The sequence below is a fragment of the Danio rerio genome, chromosome 4, assembly GCF_052040795.2.
Source record: "Danio rerio strain M-AB ecotype USA chromosome 4, GRCz13ab, whole genome shotgun sequence".
NCBI classification, from domain to species: domain Eukaryota; kingdom Metazoa; phylum Chordata; class Actinopteri; order Cypriniformes; family Danionidae; genus Danio; species Danio rerio.
In genome coordinates this window covers 47,768,172-47,786,918 of record NC_141024.2, presented here as the reverse complement: position 1 = coordinate 47,786,918, position 18,747 = coordinate 47,768,172, and the positions used below count along the sequence as shown (strand labels likewise).

Genomic DNA, 18,747 nt, shown 5'->3' with positions numbered 1-18,747 from the left:
TTGTTGCAAAATTCATCTTTATAAAAAAAAAGCTGCAAATACAAACATATATGCCATAGTCCAGCCCCCATCATGAAAGTGAGTACATACATGACGAGGTGGAAGAGTCCATCGAATCCCATCCTTGTCGTTCAAATGCTCTGGCGTTTGAAAGAGGCCGGTGCTTCCGTGGAAGGTGTTTTACTCGCACGCTCTTATCGTTTTGAAGGATGTTGTTGCAAAATTTAACGTCATCTTTACCGATAATAGTAGCAAATACATACTGAAATGCCGTAGTCCAGCCCCCAACAGGCAAGTGAGTACATACATGACGGGGTGGCCGAGTCCATCGAATCCCATTTTTGTCGTTCATTTGCTCTGTCGTTCATACGGCAAAACTGAAACTCATCTTACCGAAAAAAAGTTGCAGAAACATACATTAACAAATATGTGCCACAGTCCAGCCTCCACCAGAGAAGAAGGAAGATACATGACGAGGTGGCCGAGGGGTTAAGGCGATGGACTGCTAATCCATTGTGCTCTGCACGCGTGGGTTCGAATCCCATCCTCGTCGCTCATATGTTCTGGCATTCGAGAGATCATCATGTTTCTGTAGAAGTTCTCTCACACTTTTATCGTTTTGAAGGATGTTGTTGCAAAATTTTATGTCAACCTTATCGAAAATAACTGCAAATACAAAAATATGCCATAGTCCAGCCCCCATCATGAAAGTGAGTACATACATGATGAGGTGGAAAAGTCCATCGAATCCCATCCTTGTCGTTCAAATGCTATGGCATTCGAGAGATCATGGTGTTTCTGTGGAAGTTCTTTTACTCTCACTCTTTTATCGTTTTGAAGGATGTTGTTGCAAAATTTAACGTCATCTTTACCGAAAATAGCAGCAAATACATACAGAAATTCTATAGTCCAGCCCATATCAGGAAAGTGAGTACATACATGACGAGGTGGAAGGGTCCATCAAATCCCATCCTTGTTCAAATACTTTGGCATTTGAAAGAGCCTGGTGCTTCCGTGGAAGGTGTTTTACTTGCACGCTCTTATCGTTTTGAAGGATGTTGTTGCAAAATTTAACGTCATCTTTACCGATAATAGTAGCAAATACATACTGAAATGCCGTAGTCCAGCCCCCAACAGGAAAGTGAGTACATACATGACGGGGTGGCCGAGTCCATCGAATCCCATTTTTGTCGTTCATTTGCTCTGTCGTTCATACGGCAAAACTGAAAGTCATCTTACCGAAAATAGTTGCAGAAACATACATTAACAAATATGTGCCACAGTCCAGCCTCCACCAGAGAAGAAGGAAGATACATGACGAGGCCGTGTGGTTAACGTGATGGACTGCTAGTCCATTATGCACAGCATGAGTGGGTTTGAAATCCATCCTCGTCGCTCATTTGATTCGGCATTCGAGAGATCATGGTGTTTCTGTAGAATTTCGTTTATTCTCATTATTTTAGCGTTTTAAAGGATGTTGTTGCAAAATTTGATGTCATCTTTATCGAAAATAGCTGAAAATACAAACATATGCCATAGTCCAGCTCCCATCATGAAAGTGAGTACATACATGACTAGGTGGAAGAGTCCATCGAATCCCATCCTTGTCGTTCAAAAGCTCTGTCGTTTGAAAGAGGCCGGTGCTTCTGTGGAAGGTGTTTTACTCGCACGCTCTTATCGTTTTGAAGTATGTTGTTGCAAAATGTAACGTCATCTTTACCGAAAATAGCAGCCAATATATACAGAAATGTCGTAGTCCAGCCCCCAACAGGAAAGTGAGTACATATATGACGGGGTGGCCGAGTCCATCGAATCCCATTTTTACGTTCATTTGCTCTGTCGATCATACGGCAAAATTGAAAGTCATCTTACCGAAAATAGTTGCAGAAACATACATATACAAATATGTGCCACAGTCTGGCCTCCCCCATAGAAGAAGGATAGTCTGTGACGAGGTGGCCGAGTGGTTAAGGTGATGGACTGCTAATCCATTGTGCTCTGCATGCGTGGGTTCGAATCCCATCCTTGTCGCTCATATGTTCTGGCATTTGAGAGATCATGGTGTTTCTGTAGAAATTGTCTCACTCTTACAGCGTTTTAAAGGATGTTGTTGCTAAATTTTATGTCAACTTTATCGGAAATAGCTGCAAATACAAACATATGCCATAGTCCAGCCCCCATCATGAAAGTGAGTACATACATGACGAGGTGGAAGAGTCCATCGAATCCCATCCTTGTCGTTCAAATGCTCTGGCGTTTGAAAGAGGTCGGTGCTTCCGTGGAAGGTGTTTTACTCGCACGCTCTTATCGTTTTGAAGGATGTTGTTGCAAAATTTAACGTCATCTTTACCGAAAATAGCAGCAAATACATACAGAAATGCCATAGTCCAGCCCCCAACAGGAAAGTGAGTACATACATGGCGGGGTGGCCGAGTCCATCGAATCCCATTTTTGTCGTTCATTTGCTCTGTCGTTCATACAGCAAAACTGAAAGTCATCTTACCGAAAATAGTTGCAGAAACATACATTTACAATTATGTTCCACAGTCCGGCCTCCACCAGAGAAGAAGGAAAGGACGTGACGAGGTGGCCGAGTGGTTAAGGCGATGGACTGCTAATCCATTGTGTTCTGCACGCGTGGGTTCGAATCTCATCCTCGTCGCTCATATGTTCTGGCATTCGAGAGATCATGATGTTTCTGTTGAAGTTCTTTTACTCTCACTCTTTTATCGTTTTGAAGGATGTTGTTGCAAAATTTAACGTCATCTTTACCGAAAATAGCAGCAAATACATACAGAAATCCTATAGTCCAGCCCATATCAGGAAAGTGAGTACATACATGACGAGGTGTTAGGGTCCATCAAATCCCATCCTTGTTGTTCAAATGCTTTGGCATTTGAAAGAGCCTGGTGCTTCCGTGGAAGGTGTTTTACTCGCACGCTCTTGTCGTTTTGAAGGATGTTGTTGCAAAATTTAAAATCATCTTTACCGAAAATAGCAGCAAATACATACAGAAATCCTATAGTCCAGCCCATATCCGGAAAGTGAGTACATACATAACGAGGTGCCCGAGTCCATCGAATCCCATTCTTGTCGTTCTTATGCTCTGTCGTTCATATGGCAAAACTGAAAGTCATCTTACCGACAATAGTTGCAGAAACATATGTAACCCTAGTAAAATAGTTAAATAATTATTTATAATATTATTTAAAGCAGTATACTAATATTATTATTATTTCTACAAGTCTTTATAAATATGATAAACAAAATAAAATTCATGTATACAAATGTAGTTTGAGGTAAAGTAACAACCAATCGTAAGAGCGGGTTGTTAGCTCCGCCCCTTCCAGCTTGCCACAGAGAGAGAGCAGAGCCGAGACCGGTTGGCAAAATAATAGAGGAGCAAACTTGAACAAAAAGATTAAAATACAGTATGTTATGATTCCCAAACAGTTTAAAAGTGATTGTAGTTGTACTAAATCAAGTTGTACCTGCAAAAGTGTTGGTGTATTTAAGAGTGTGTTGAAGTCAGACTGCATGTTGCATTGCGTTTACAGTGCGCTGATGCCATTTTGCAATCGCGTGTGTGTGAGAAGACCATAGAGTGATGTAGACATCGCAAATTTGACAGGTATTCCATTATATTAGCTCATTTTATGGTATACATGTGTGTGTATATGTGTTTTATTTGTTCTATGTGTTGTATATTTTGTATGTTTTTGAAATTATTTTGAACATATTAAACTTATTTATATATTCTGGTCTGTGATCAGGCCAGGTTTTTTTCTGAGGACATTTTCCCAGTTTTACTGGATTTCTTGTATTGATGGCGAGCCTCCTACGTCGACCTGGAAAATTGTGAAGTACACATATTTCAATTTATCCTCATTTCACCGGATAAAGCAAGAATTTGTCAAAATGTTAATTCCTTTAATGGACTGCAATTTTTAAATACAGCTCTAAGGACTGATTTTCTTAGAGGGAAAAAACAGAACTTTATCTGAATTGAACTCATTTCACCAATTTCAGAGTGAACAACGACACTGATTTATTTGTGTTGTTTTATGGATTCTTTTGTTTTCACTTGAATTCATTTATTGTGATTTGTGTTTGATTTAAAATAATTGTAAAGTGGGTGCACCCTGGGGTTGTGTATAAATAGTTATGTTACTGATGTAAGTATTGTTTACTAAGACAAATACGAAAAGGAAAAAATTCATACAATCTAAAGTAAAATTATTTTTTTATTTAAAAAATTCAGTTTGTCTTTGGTTATTGCTCAGTTTCACCCCCACCTCCTTTTACTTACCTTGTAATCTTCTGGTTTTATTGTCTGGTCCAATAATAAATAAATATAGTACACCTGTTACACTTGGATGGGAGACCGCCTGGGAATACCAGGTGCTGTAAGCTTTTCGAAGTCTTTCATTTGGCAGCTGATACACTTCCCCGTGTCACAGCTTGTCATTGGCACAGCTGCCATTATTTTTTCTTGCCTTCAAGGGCATTGTTTCTGTCGGTGCTGAGTCGATGCCAGCTGAGCTGCGCTTGGTCCCTGGTGCTGCGCCTGTTTTAAATAGCCAACTCTTTACAGACTCTCTTGCTTACGGCCATACCACCCTGGAAATGCCCGATCTCATCTGAACTCGGAAGTAAAGCAGGGTCGGGCCTGGTTAGTACTTGGATGGGAGACCGCCTGGGAATACCAGGTGCTGTAAAAAAAAAAAAAAAAAAAAAAAAAAAAAAAAAGGAAATGCCCGATCTCATCTGAACTCGGAAGTAAAGCAGGGTCGGCCTGGTTAGTACTTGGATGGGAGACCGCCTGGCAATACCAGGTGCTGTAAGCTTTTCAAATCCTTCATTTGTGTTACTACCTCTTTGATGTTAGTCTAGGGTAAAAGTAATAACATTTAAAAGGTGTGGTACTGTTACAAGATGATGGGTGAAAGTAAAAGACACAAACAGTAAAACTGCCAACAAAAGTCATTTAATGTACAAAAAAGTGAAATCAGAATAATGCCCAAATATATATACAATAAGAAAAAAATATTTACAATAATAAAGTAATAAATTAAATAAAGTATCAAACAAAATTAGGTCAACTTAAGAGTAAGGGGAGGCTAGTGAAGCCAAATCAAAGAAATTAATATAACAAAACAATTCTAACTCATAAGCAAACCCCTTACCTCGCTAGAAGCATAAAAAGAATTCTATTCTGAACTAAAACAAAACAAATACAAGTGGCATTCACTTCCTTACCTGGGGCCTGTTTCAGTAAGGAGTTTCAAACAACTCGGAGTTTAAACTTGAACTCTGAGTTGATATACAGAGAGATTAAAAACTTTTTGGTTTCAGAATAGCTGATCTGAGTTGATCAATCAACTTTGAGAAAACCCAACTCAGAGTTAAGCGCGCACACTGTGACTATAAAAAGACATTATCAATGGAGCGCAGATATTACGAGTGACCATGGCAACATCTTAAAAAAAGAGATCACCATTTCTTTCTCCAGCTGAACTTGATCTGCTCATGCAAAGTTATAGCAAATATGAGCGTATATATTTAAAAAGAAGCAACCATCAGTGAAACAAAGACAGTTAGCCTGGGAAAACAGCTGCTCAAGTTAATGCGTAATTTTTAATTTAAAGTATTTAAATATTTAAGTATAATAAAATGAGTAATGTAATGTGTGACGTTTATAAAATGTTTCTAAACTTTTATACACGTTTATCAGTTTTAATAGATTTAACAGTGTACTTGTGTCTGCCTTTTTATTGATCAAGTGATAGAGGTTGATAACATTTAGAAGGTATGTAGTACTAAAAATACTTTTTAGAAAGAATAGTAATTCCATTAATCTACTAACAGTACATGTCAAAGGTTAAGCTAATTATTTATGAAAAAAGAACAAGCCATTCTCGTAAGTGACTTTGTTCTGTGCGTGACAAAAATGTAGGCAATATCTATGTTTCCATCCAAATATATTACATAAATTTGTGCAAAACTGGAATAACGCCTAAAAGATGCGAATAAAGCAGCGTTTTCATCCAACAAGTCAAGAGAACACAATCGTCACCTCCTGATTAACTTGCGCCAAATATCAACAGTAAAAACAGAATTTACTGCGGTAGAAGAAGCTGCGGCAATAATTTTTTATTTAATAAATGTACTTGCGCCTCAGAAGACAATGCTGACACACAATGAACACATGGGGGCTTTGAAAGCCATGAGACGCGGATACCTTGACACGCTCCAGACGCTCTGAGGTAATTAATAACATACAATAATACTGAAACAGTTAAGGCATTTTAGAATGACCAAAACAACATTTAAGATGTTCTACAGTGTGCTCAGTCTGCTGGTTTGTCCATGTGCGGAGACGTAAGGCTAATGCCTGTTTCACACCGCAAGCTTCAGCGTCGCGTGAGCAGAGCGTGAGCAGGGCGTATGTCGAGCAGTAGCAGCACGCAGGCGTTTGCCTTTCACACCAGCTGCATTTGCAGCGCGCAGCTCTTCGGCAGCTGCTGCAGAGATCAACCTATCTCTGTCTATTCTATCTAGTTACACATGTCTCTCTACATACAAATACACTTTTTAAACTTTTCATCTGCACCAAGGCCCCTCCTATGCTGTTTCTTTAACCTGCAAATGTTTATTTTACAAATTTTATAGATGAAATAGTACTGTATGCTTCTCAAGCTAACTTATATGAGAAGTGTCTACAGTCTACAAGAAAATCGCCTGTGATGTCATGTTATTTGTTTTTTTGATTATCAGGTTGCTGTAGACCTAGTTATAATCATATTTATACAATATAGTTATAAAGATATTTATACATGATCAAACTAGTGTTACTTTCTCCGTTTCAGTGATGTCCAGCGGCAGAACAACAGCTCGTTAATTCATGCTCGTGCAGATGATGAGACGGATAAAAGTAACCAATGAATGCCATTCTTTTACTTATTTTCATGTTGTCAGATTCACAGTGTAAACAGCTCCCGGTAGGAATAACTCGAGTGAACATAAAACAAAGCTGATTTAAACTTTCTTCCTCTGCTCAGCTGCACAGAACACAGCGAGCTCACATAATCCAGCATGCGTGTCGAACTACACTACCCACAATACACTTCGCTATGGACTACAAATCCCACAAATATTCTATTTCCCCTCTCCTACAACACTAGTGTGCAACTTAAGCAAAATTGATACTAAATTTGTTTTACAGTTGGTTTTGTAGTTCGGGCCTAAATAAATGTTTGTTGCCGTTTTTAATCGTTTAAGTTCATTTGATTGACTATATATAAACCATTTGACATTATTAAAGCATTTATTGGGTAAAATTGCTTTTTACTGTCATTCAATGTGTTTTGGTCATTATCAATGCACTGTCACTTTAATTGAGTGTGAGCTGTAATGGAAATTCATTTTTTAGATGACCTTTATATAGTAGAAACTTGTCTAAGACTCATTTTTATATGTGTGTATCTGTGTTCACCATATGTTCATCATAAAACCTATGTGTACATTTTTATCACCTTTGAGGTATGGTTGCTTAAGAAGGATGTGTGGTTGTTATGAGCATATCGCACGAACAGCAGAAGACGCCTGGCATAATTGTAGATGAGACCTTATTGGGAGTTGACCTCGTAAGCAGTACAAACTAGATAAAAAGGGGAACACACTTTGCTTTAGTATCTCACTCTGCAGAAACTGTTGTTGCTGTATGACTGTGATCTTCTTTATAAAGAATAAAACTTGTAAAAGACATCCCGGGTAAGACTTTGTTTCTTGACCACTGAGAGAGCCTCCTTAGAGAAAATAGCCACTACAATTTGGTGTCAGAATAGTGGGATGTCTTGGAGGAACTTTACCGGACCCTGCAGACGGTGACTGATCATCCTGGGACTTCGTGCCACAGCCCTGCCCCGCTCGATTGAAGGTTGAGGGGCCGACCGCCGGGCTCGGAGGGGGACCCCACTGACATCTGGGAAAAGAACTCAGTGGCATCTGAACTCTCTGGTAAGAAACAAATTCTTTGTTTATTGTTTAAAAAAAGGAAATTTAACAAGTTTTGGGTATTTGATTATTGTGATTAAAAATAATTAGAAGGGTTTTTACTGCAAATTGGGCCTCACCATGCTGGTAGATCTGTCTCTGTGGGATAGCGGCGTGATTAATGAAAGTGAGATCGGACATCGGGCGGAGATTGAGACCGTTGTTACAAGTGAGATCTGGCGTTTAGCTGAGATCAAGACCTTATACAAGTGAGATCTGGCGCCTGTCTAAGATCAAGACCTTTTTAATACGTTCGGCTAGCTAACTGCGATTTACTCCCGGGAGGGGGTTGAAATCAGGGGGCTGTACAATTTACTTCCAAAAAGAAGCTGAAATCCAGGCTGTGCGATTTACTTCCAGAAGGAGGTTGAAATCAGGGGCCGGGCGATTTACTTCTAAAAGGAAAGTGAAATTGTGTGCCACGAGAAATAGAGCTGGAAAGTTTAACTTGTCGATTTTAGGTGAAAAATTGAAATCTGTTGGAGACGTCCGACAGATTAATAGGTACCGACAAAGTCCAGGGGAGGTTTTTACCAGCATGGGGACGTCTCAAAACAAAGTACGAAGATATGATAGACCGGTGTTTTGGAATATGTGAAAAAATTATATGGAAAAAAAGCATGCAAGATATAGGTAAACTAATAAAGTATCAAAAGTTTCTGAGGGAAAGGGAATGTTGAGTGTTACTAGGTTAAACAAATTGAAAGAGTTGATTAAGAAGGCAGAAGGAAAAGCAGGTTGTTTTTGTGAAAGGCATGTGTGTGTGTCGTGTGGAGACACTGTTGATTGTTGGCTCAAAAAGGCAGATAAGAGGCAAAAAGGAAAATACTGCAGAGGCAGCTGGCATGTAAGGAAAGAGAATGAAGAAGTGGCATGTAGGGAAAAGAATGAAGGAGATAAAGTGAAGGAAAAAGCAAGTGAAAAAATGTGAAAGTGTGAATGAAAGATTAATTAGCATTACTAATCTTTTCTATACATCTGTTTCCATTCATGTACCGCCGTACGATCACTATCCCGTGGCTGAGCTGCGAGCCCTGAGAACTGACCCAGACCTCAACTGCTACTGTCCCAGAAGACCTCCGACCGCACCAACGAAATTCCCACCTCGAGCGAGTGGAGGACATCTGTTTGAACTGGAGAAATGGACATTTAACGGACATTCTGCTGTGTGCTCAACATGCTGAAGACAAGCTGACAGTGAAGCAAGAGCAAGACAAGAAGAAAGCAGAAAGGCAGCTGTGCATGGCTCTGATACAAGTGGCCAACCAAAGATCCAACCAAGACCTGACAACCAAGGATATCACAAGTTCAAAGGCGACAAAGGTGTCAAGGGTGAGAAAGATACCAGAAGATGGAGAAACTGGAATGTGATGGATGGCGATTAAATCTGCAGAGCCTGTGGTGTACGTGACGAGAAACTGTACCAAATGTCTGTGCTTGCCACCGAGATGGACTTTTGGTCAAGGATTGACCCGAAAGGCGCAAACCAACAACGGAGCTGGAAGAGCAGAATTGAGAGGGTCTGGGCAAGCAGCCAACAGCTACAGTGAAGGGAAGTGAACATTTTTAACTAACATGTTTAAATGCATGTTTAAATGCAAACACATTTTTATACACACATATTCACATACACTGATATACTGGCTCTCTGCAATGAAGAAAAAGCTTGCATTTCCCACTGTAATTTTGATCACAGTAATGTTGATCATTTTTCTGATGAAATGGCATTATTGTTTAATAATGAAGCATTTCTAGACATGCCACAATATTGCATGAAAGTTGGGGGTACAATAGTTGAGTTTCTAGCTGATAGCGGAGCTAGCAGATCTTGTATACGACCATGTGACTTACAGTGTGAAATACCTCTATCAACCAAATTGCACGAGTCTCTGTCTTCATCTGGTCATAAAGCCATCGAGCGATTTACAGCTCCGCTGACCTGTGAGACAGAGGGGGGTGAAATTTTCAGACATGCATTTGTTTGTTCACCAAAATGCCCCATTCCCATCCTCGGAAGGGACATTTTGTGTAAACTAAACTTGATTTTAACGGCAGATTCCTCTGGTGTGAGAGTGATTGAAGGGGAGGAATTTTGTTGTTTACAAATTGAATCACAAGAGCCGAAGTGGGCCTATTAATGGCTCATTGAAGACAATGAATGGGCTGATTCAATTTGCAAATTGGCTAAAGAATGTGTTAAACCTTTTGACAGTAATATAATGTCTTCTGGTAAACTGCTTTGTACGTCACATGTCGTAATTTACAGATGAGGAATTTGAGAAAGCTTGGATTGAGACAAATGTGAATGAAACGTTGATTTTAGAGAAAATGTACTGGAAGGATAGTCTGTGTGCAGTTTCAGTGTCTCTGTCAGAAAAGAAGGTTTCATTGTATCTCTTGTCAGCACAGGCTGTGCCTCACATATCAGTTTGCAAGGGCAAACAACAATCTCGGGCTGATTTAGGGCCGTTTGTGAAGCAGTGTGTTGATGGAATTTAGCAAAAGCATTTAGAGTAGACAGTGAAACTGAAACAGCTGTTTCAAAAACTGTGACTGCTATTGGCAAACTTTGCATAAAGAATTCTTGCATGGTTGACTTTAACGCTGCAGACATACACCCAGCTTTAGCAGAAATACCAAGTGAAATGTGGGCTAAAAGCAAATAAGATGTTGGTTTAATCAAAGGTTGTGATCCAGTGAAAAATCACTGCAAAATCTGATAACAGACCTTGTCAACAGCAATATCCTTTGAAAAGGGAAGCCATTGAGGGCATTACCCCAGTATTTGAGGCTTTACTGGAACAGGGTGTTATTGTACCATGCAACAATTCTGAGGTTCGCACCCCTATTTTTCCTGTTAAAAAGATAAGGGATAATGGGATGCCTACAGAATGGCGTTTTGTACAGGATTTACAAGTAGTAAATGCAGCTGTCAAACAAAGGGCTCCATTAGTTCCAAATCCGTACACGAGTTTGTCACAAATTCCTGAAAAATCACAATTCTATTCAGTGGTTGATCTGGCAAATGCATTTTTCAGTGTGTCAGTGGACAAAGACAGCCAATTTTGGTTTGCATTCAATTTTAACTGTAAAGGCTACACCTTTACACGTCTGTGTCAGGGTTTTACAGCATCTCCAACTTTGTACAATGAAGCGTTGTTAAGAAGTTTGGAACCTTTGACCCTGACAGCTGGAACTGCTTTGTTAGAGTATGTTGATGACTTGTTGATATGTGCTGAGGATGAGGAGACATGTGTGAAAGACACTGTGACTCTCCTTAAACACCTGGCTAAGGAGGGCCACAAAGTCAGTTTGACAAAATTGCAGTTTGTTAAACAAAAGGTAACATTTTTGGGGCACGTCATTACACCACACAGTAAATCTCTGTCTGAAAAAAGGGTTAGTGGTATAAAAAATGTACCAAAACCGCTGACGAAAAAAACAAATGTTGTCTTTTTTGGGAATGTGCTCATATTGTCGCACATTTTTTCCTAATTATGCAATTTTGGAACAACCCCTGAGAGCCCTAACACTAGGGAAGGGGATGAAATCCACTGATAAACTAGAGTGGACGAAAGAGGCAGAGCAGGCATTTGTAAACATGAAGTTACAAATGGCTGAGGCCCCTGCATTGGGTTTACCTGTACCAACAAAACCATTTGTTCAGATGGTAGATGAGAGAAATGGGTTCATGACGTCATTGCTCCTACAGGATCATGGAGGTAGATTGCGACCTGTGGCCTACTTTGAGCAAACTTGACCCTGTAGCAGCAGGCCTGCCACGTTGCTTAAGAGCAGTGGCGGCTGCGGAAAAAGCTGTTATGGCTTCAAGAGATTTTGTTGGTTATTCTGATCTGATATTGATGGTGCCACATTCTGGGTCCATGATACTTCAAGAACAAAAAACATTGCATCTGTCAACAGCTCGCTGGCTGAGATATCACACTATCTTGTTAGATATGCCAAATGTGACTGTTAAACAATGTACTGGTTTGAATGCAGCTACTCTTCTTCCTACTGGGGAGGATGGGGAAGAGCATCATTGTTGTTTAACAGCACTTGAACAGGTGTGTACACCATGACCTGACCTCTCTTACGAACCACTTGAAAATTGTGACAATGTCCTCTTTGTGGATGGTTCAGCGTTCAAAGATCCACAAACAGGCCAGAATAAGGTTGGTTACGCTGTAACAACTGAATTTGATGTGATGGCTTCTGGTAAATTACCAGGGCACTATTCGGCACAGGCAGCAGAGCTCGTGGCGTTGACAGAGGCATGTAATTTGATGGCAGAAAAAGAAGCTACCATTTACACTGACTCTAGGTATGAATTTGGGGTAGCTCATGATTTTGGGGCTCTGTGGAAACAGAGAAAATTTCTAAAGTCTGATGGTCGACCAATACTCCATGCTTCTTTAGTGGCAGCGCTGCTTGATGCGATTTTACTAACTGACAAACTGGCCATTTGTAAATGCGCAGTGCTCACTAACAACAAAGATTCTGTTTCTGCAGGTAACTACAGAGCAGACGCAGCAGCAAAAGTCGCGGCGCCCCGAGACGAGGACAACTCTGAATGTTCTCTGCTATCTGTTGATAATGACAATGACGTGTGTTCTTCTTTGCAGGATATGCAGACCTTCGCGACGGGGCTAGAGAAGAACAAGTGGAGACAGTCTGGCTGTGTGATGAAAGATAATGTGTGGAAGTGTGCTGAGGGCAAGGCGTGTTTACCAAAACATTTTTTCCAACATTATGCGAAATTACTTCACGGTAAAGATCATGTGTCAAAAACAGCAATGGTTGCGCAAATGAACGAACTGTGGTTCACAAAGGGGTTCACTACATTTGCGGACAATTTCTGTAGACGATGTGTAATTTGCAACACACATAATGTGGCCAGAGCGATAAAGGTTCCACAATCATCTCATCCACCTCCAACAGGGCCATTTGAATATTTGATGATGGATTTCATTGAATTGTCCCCATGCAATGGGAAAAGGTATTGTTTGGTGATGGTTGACATGTGGTCAAAGTGGGTTGAAGTTTTTCCAACCTCAAAACAAGATTCGGCTGCGGTAGCAAAAGCGTTACTGACTGAAATCGTGCCGAGATGGGGAATACCACAAAAAATAAGCTCAGATAATGGTACCCATTTTGTTACTGAAGCAATCAAACAAGTGGGCCATCAATTGGAAATTGATTTGAGAACACATTGCAGTCACCATTCAGCTTCAGGCGGAGCTGTTGAGAGAGAAAATGGTATTGTGAAAAAAAAACAAATTGGCAAAATGTTGTGAAGACACAGGGCTTACATGGGTTCAAGCTCTACCCATTGTCCTGATGTACATGAGAATGAGAAAAAGACCAAAAATGAATTTGAGCCCGTTTAAAATTGTCTTTGGCAGACCACCGCGTGTAGGTGTGAATGGGGGTAAACAGCAGCTGCCCTCAACAGATGTGTGTGAGGATGACATGTTGAATTACGGTAAAGAAATGTCTCATGTGTTGTCAAATGTTTGTGTGCAGGTAAAGGCCGCATTGGGGAAGGCAGCTAACAGACCACTACACAATCTGAGGCCTGGCGATTTCGTGGTGATAAGGGACCTGAGGAGGAAGAGCTGGAGAGCGAAACGTTGGCTGGGTCCATTTCAAGTGCTACTGACCACTGAGACAGCGGTGAAGGTCGCGGAGCGGGCGACGTGGGTGCACGCTGGGCACTGCAGGAAAATTCCACCACCTGAGGAGGATTCTGCGAGAGAGTAGGAGAGAAAGAGGGGCTCTGAAGCTGTCTGAAGGAAAAGAGCAGGCTGATATCTGAGTGAAGCAAGGTCACAGCTGGGGAGAAACAACAACAAAGTCAAGAGGTGTGTGTGTGAAACAGTAACTTCTGAATACAACACCAAGCAGCAATCAGACGGAGGAGAAGGCTACCAAAAGAGAGGTGAAAAAGCTGTGCTTGACCATCACATTAAGGATCTGAAGATGGACGCAAAGATTGCTGGCATCCATTCTGTGTGCAAGGAATGTGTGGTCTGAGGAGAACAACACTGGCATTGCTGCTAGTGTCACCTTAATTAACCTGATTACAACAAAACATTACTGGCATTGTAGTTGATATGAGATTGGCCGTAAAAGTGCCTAATAACGCTAACAACTGATGGCTAGATTGGCTGTCATTTAAGTGGGGAAACTGGATCTACTGGGCCTTTACTGTGGTTTTACCTGTATTGGGGGTGGGCCTGGTGATATTATGTTGTCTGCCATGTATATTGGAATTTGTATCATGGTCAGTGGGCAGACTAATTACAGCTACATCATCCCTTCAGATGGAAAAGATGGCTGTCAACAAAGAGGGTATGAATATTGATATGGGGGATGAATTTGATTATGACTTTGGTGATAGCAGCAGCTATGTGGATATGAACAAAGAAAACCCGTGAACAAACTAAGAACAGATTTAGGTGACAGCTGTTACTTAATTGAGAAAATGTTAATGGATCTGACTTTTTGTTTGAATTTTGAGACGACTATTTGCTTGCTTACATGTATTTTGGGTCTATCTAAAGAAAAACAGCAAACTGTATGAGTTGTATGCTCTGTAACAAGTCTTAAAAGAGTGATCATTTGCATGAAAATCGAGAGAAGAGTGTAAATGAGATGTATGTTTAAGAGTACAGAAACAACAACGTGTTCCTATGTTTATGAGTATTATAATTGAATTAACAATGTAGAGGGTTAGTAATTTTAATTGATTGACAAATGTTTCTGATTTTTGTTGTGTGGAATTAATCAATAATGTGCAAATAACAGGCAATTTCTGTGATGGAAACCTCTGAGGGGTGACTGAGGGTCTGACTTCGGTCAGGAGCGCAATAACAGTGATTATTCGTTTAGCCCGGCTCCCAGGGAAGAGGGATGTTTTGAAAAGTAAATCTTAATGGGGAAACTATATTAAGAAGAGGGTTTGAACATCTCTAGTGTATTAATGTGTGCAGAAACCTGTTAAATGATTTATGTAACCAGTGTAATTAATATAATTGGAATGATTTTTTTGTAATCAGCATGATCAATATAATCAGAATGTGATTTATAACTAGTGTGATTTTAGAAAAGGTGAAAAAATGAATTTGATGATGAGTTATCAATGAATTATAAAAAGAGAGGAATTGTAATGGAAATTCAGTTTTAGATGAGCTTTTTGTTAGAAACTTGTCTAAGACTCATTATTACATGTGTGTGTATCTGTGTTCTCCATATGTTCATCATAAAACCTATGTGTGTACATTTTTCATAGATAACTATATTTCTTTAGGTGAAAGCTTTTTCATTATCCTAAGAAGGATGTGTGGTTGTTATGAGCATATCGCACGAACAGCAGAAGACGCCTTACGTAATTGTAGGTGAGGCCTTATTGGGAGTTGACCTCGTAAGCAGTACAAACCAGATAAAAGGATGAACACACTTGGCTTTAGTATCTCACTCTGCAGAAACTGTTGTTGCTGTATGACTGTGATCTTCTTTATAAAGAATAAAACTTGTAAAAGACATCCCGGGTAAGACTTTGTTTCTTGACCACTGAGAGAGCCTCCTTAGAGAAAATAGCCACTACAGGAGGAAAATCAACTTCACAAAAACAAAATAACCAAATTAACTCTAATACTTTACAAATAAAAAAGAAAACAAACAAAGAGTGGGGAGAGCCTTTCTCCCCTAACTGCAGCCAAACACTTCCTGGAATGTACCAAGATGGAGTATTGCCAGGGTGGTATGGCCGTAAGCGAGAGAAGCTGTTAAGAGTTGGCTATTTAAAACAGCCGCAGCACCAGGGACCAAGCGCAGCTCAGCAAGCATCAACACAGCACAGACAGAAACAATGCCCTTGAAGGCGAGAAAAAATAATGGCAGCGGAGCTGTGACACGGGGAAGTGTATCAGCTGCCAAATGAAGGACTTCGAAAAGCTTACAGCACCTGGTATTCCCAGGCGGTCTCCCATCCAAGTGTAACAGGTGTACTATATTTATTTATTATTGGACCAGACAACAAAACCAGAAGATTACAAGGTAAGTAAAAGGGGATGGGGGTGAAACTGAGCAATAACCAAAGACAAACTGTTGTTGAATGTTTTAAATACAAAAATAATTTTACTTTAGATTGTCTGAATTTTTTCCTTTTCGTATTTGTCTCAGTAAAAAATACTTACATCAGTAACAAAACTATTTATACACAACCCCAGGGTGCACCCACTTTACAATTATTTTAAATCAAACACAAATCACAATAAATGAATTCAAGTGAAAACAAAAGAAACCATAAAATAACACAAATAAATCAGTGTCGTTGTTCACTCTAAAATTGGTGAAATCAGTTCAATTCAGATAAAGTTCTGTTTTTTCCCCATCAAGAAAATCAGTCCTTAGAGCTGCATTAAAAAATCGCAGTCCAATAAAGGAATTAACTTTTTGGCAAATTCTTACTTTATCCGGTGAAATGAGAATTAATTGAAATATGTGTACTTCACAATTGGTCGACGTAGGAGGCTCGCCATCAATACAAGAAATCCAGTGAAACTGGGAAAATGTCCTCAGAAAAAAACCTGGCCTGATCACAGACCAGAATATATAAATAAGTTTAATATGTTCAAAATAATTTCAAAAACATACAAAATATACAGCACATGGAACAAATAAAACACATACACACACATGTATACCATAAAATGAGCTAATATAATGGAATACCTGTCAAATTCGCGATGTCTATATCATTCTATAGTCTTCTCACACACACGCGATTGCAAAATGGCGTCAGCGCACTGTAAACGTAATGCAACATGCAGTCTGACTTCAACACACTCTTAAACACACTAACACGCTAAATAACAACTATTTTGCAGGTACAACTTGATTTAGTACTACTACAATCACTTTTAAACTGTTTGGGAATCATAACATACTGTATTTTAATCTTTTTGTTCAAGTTTGCTCCTCTTTTATTCTGCCAACCGGTCTCGTCTCTGCTCTCTCTCTGTGGCAAGCTGGAAGGGGCGGAGCTAACAACCCGCTCTTACGATTGGTTGTTACTTTACCTCAAACTACATTTGTATACATGAATTTTTTTTCGTTTATTAAATTTATAAAGACTTGTAGATATAATAATAATATGATTATACTGCTCTAAATAATATTGTAAATAAATATTTAACTATTTCACTAGGGTTACATATGTTTCTGCAACTATTGTCGGTAAGATGACTTTCAGTTTTGCCGTATGAACGACAGAGCAAATAAACGACAAAAATGGGATTCGATGGACTCGGCCACCCCGTCATGTATGTACTCACTTCCCTGTTAGGGGCTGGACTATGGCATTTCTGTATATTTTTGCTGCTATTTTTGGTAAAGATGACGTTAAATTTTGCAACAACATCCTTCAAAACGATAAGAGCGTGCGAGTAAAACACCTTCCACTGAAGCACCGGCCTCTTTCAAACGCCAGAGCATTTGAACGACAAGGATGGGATTCGATGGACTCTTCCACCTCGTCATGTATGTACTCACTTTCATGATGGGGGCTGGACTATGGCATATATGTTTGTATTTGCAGCTATTTTCGATAAAGTTGACATAAAATTTTGCAACAACATCCTTCAAAACGCTAAAAAAGTGAGAGAACTTCTATAGAAACACAATGATCTCTCGAATGCCAGAACATATGAGCGACGAGGATGGGATTCGAACCCACGCGTGCAGAGCACAATGGATTAGCAGTCCATCGCCTTAACCACTCGGCCACCTCGTCATGTATCTTCCTTTTTCTCTGGTGGAGGCCGGACTGTGGCACATATTTGTATATGTATGTTTCTGCAACTATTTTCGGTACGAAGACTTTCAGTTTTGCCGTATGAACAAGAGAACAAATGAACGACAAAAATGGGATTTGATGGACTCGGCCACCCCGTCATGTATGTACTCACTTTCCTGTTGGGGGCTGGACTACGGCATTTCTGTTTGTATTTGCAGCTATTTTCGGTAAAGATGACGTTAAATTTTGCAACAACATCCTTCAAATCACTAAAAGAGTGAGAGAACTTCTGCGAAACACTATGATCTCTCGAATGCCAGAACATATGAGCGACGAGGATGAGATTCCAACCCACGCGTGCAAAGCACAGTGGATTAGCTGTCCATCGCCTTAACCACTCGGCCACCACGTCACATATTTTTCTTTTTCTCTGGTGGAGGCCGGACTGTACCACATATTTGTATATGTATGTTTCTGCAACTATTGTCGGTAAGATGACTTTCAGTTTTGCCGTATGAACGAGAGAGCAAATGAACGACAAAAATGGGATTCGATGGACTCGGCCACCCCGTCATGTATGTACTCACTTTCCTGTTGGGGGCTGGACTACGGCATTTCTGTATGTATTTGCTGCTATTTTCGGTAAAGATGACGTTAAATTTTGCAACAACATCCTTCAAAACGATAAGAGCATGCGAGTAAAACACCTTCCACGGAAGCACCGGCCTCTTTCGAACGCCAGAGCATTTGAACGACAAGGATGGGATTCGATGGACTCTTCCACCTCGTCATGTATGTACTCACTTTCATGATGGGGGCTGGACTATGGCATATATGTTTGTATTTGCAGCTACTTTCGATAAAGTTGACATAAAATTTTGCAACAACAT

At 40.0% G+C, this 18,747-nt stretch overlaps 2 protein-coding genes and 5 non-coding genes across 7 annotated transcripts in view; 5 read left to right on the top strand and 2 right to left on the bottom strand.

Annotated features, from left to right (window-relative positions):
* LOC137491165 (uncharacterized) overlaps positions 1 to 18,747 on the bottom strand; it is a 514,718-nt gene that overhangs the window by 88,535 nt on the left and 407,436 nt on the right. The window lies entirely within an intron of this gene.
* Positions 1 to 18,747, top strand: part of LOC141381647 (uncharacterized) — a 751,802-nt gene that overhangs the window by 658,800 nt on the left and 74,255 nt on the right. The window lies entirely within an intron of this gene.
* trnas-gcu (transfer RNA serine (anticodon GCU)) lies at positions 472 to 553 on the top strand. Its single transcript has one exon. It is a non-coding gene; the product is annotated as a tRNA-Ser (tRNA).
* trnas-gcu (transfer RNA serine (anticodon GCU)) lies at positions 1,950 to 2,031 on the top strand. The gene has a single exon. It is a non-coding gene; the product is annotated as a tRNA-Ser (tRNA).
* Positions 2,581 to 2,662, top strand: trnas-gcu (transfer RNA serine (anticodon GCU)). The gene has a single exon. It is a non-coding gene; the product is annotated as a tRNA-Ser (tRNA).
* On the top strand, positions 4,603 to 4,721 carry LOC137493992 (5S ribosomal RNA). The gene has a single exon (XR_015489463.1). It is a non-coding gene; the product is annotated as a 5S ribosomal RNA (ribosomal RNA).
* trnas-gcu (transfer RNA serine (anticodon GCU)) lies at positions 17,773 to 17,854 on the bottom strand. Its single transcript has one exon. It is a non-coding gene; the product is annotated as a tRNA-Ser (tRNA).